Here is a 1146-nt window from a genome sequence, read left to right as displayed (position 1 = left end):
GTATCATCAAATTAGGATAAAAGAGAGTGATCAATGGAAAACTGCCTTTAAAACTAAATATGGATTGTATGAGTGGTTAGTAATGCCTTTTTGTCTAACTAATGCGCCAAGTACATTCATGAGGTTAATAAAATATGCATTGCGTGCATTTATAGGTAGATTTGTTGTGGTCTATTTTGATGATATTTTTGTGTATAGCAAGAACATAGATGAGCATATTAATCATTTGCATTCTGTGATTGTTGTTTTGTGAAAAGAAAAACTATATGCATTAAAGAAATGTTCCTTTTGCATGGACAAAATTGTGTTTCTTGGTTATGTTATTAGCGCGAAAGGAATTGAGGTGGATGAGTAAAATGTGAAGGCTATAAAAGAATGGCCCATACTTAAGTCAATCACTGAGGTAAGAAGTTTTCATGGTTTAGTTAGTTTTTATCGTCGAATTTGTCAAAGATTTCAGTACGCTAGCTACACCACTCACTGAAATTGTTAAAAAATCTGTGGCTTTTAAATGAGGTGGTGAGCAAGATTGCGCATTTATTGAAATTAAAGAAAGGTTATATGGTGCTCTTTTATTATCATTACCTGATTTTTCTAAAACTTTTGAGATTGAGTATGATGCCTCAGGAATAGGTATTGGAGCTGTTTTGATATAAGAGAAGCAGCCAATAGCCTATTTTAGTAAACAGCTAATTGGGGCAGCTTTAAACTACCCAACATATGACAAGGAGCTTTATGCATTGGTGAGGGCATTGGAGACTTGGCAACATTACCTTTGGCCGAAAGAATTTATCATACATATTGACCATGAGTCCTTAAAGCACTTGAAAGGATAAGGTAAGTTGAATAGAAGACATGCCAAGTGGGTGGAATTCATTGAGACCTTCCTTTACATAATCAAATACAAATAAGGTAAGGAAAATATTGTGGCTGATGCATCATCAAGAAGGTATGCCCTTGTCTCTACTTTACATGCAAAGTTATTGGGATTTGAATATGCTAAGGAATTGTATGCTAATGATGATGACTTTGCTAGTGTGTATGGAACATGTGAGAAGGCAGCGTTTGGTAAATTCTATAGACTAGATGGGTACTTATTTAGAGAAAATAGACTCTGTGTGCCTAATAGTTCTTTGCGTGAGTTGC

Source organism: Quercus suber, unplaced genomic scaffold (genome assembly GCF_002906115.3).
Source record: "Quercus suber isolate HL8 unplaced genomic scaffold, Cork oak 2.0 scaffold_457, whole genome shotgun sequence".
NCBI classification, from domain to species: domain Eukaryota; kingdom Viridiplantae; phylum Streptophyta; class Magnoliopsida; order Fagales; family Fagaceae; genus Quercus; species Quercus suber.
This window is presented reverse-complemented; position numbering follows the sequence as displayed.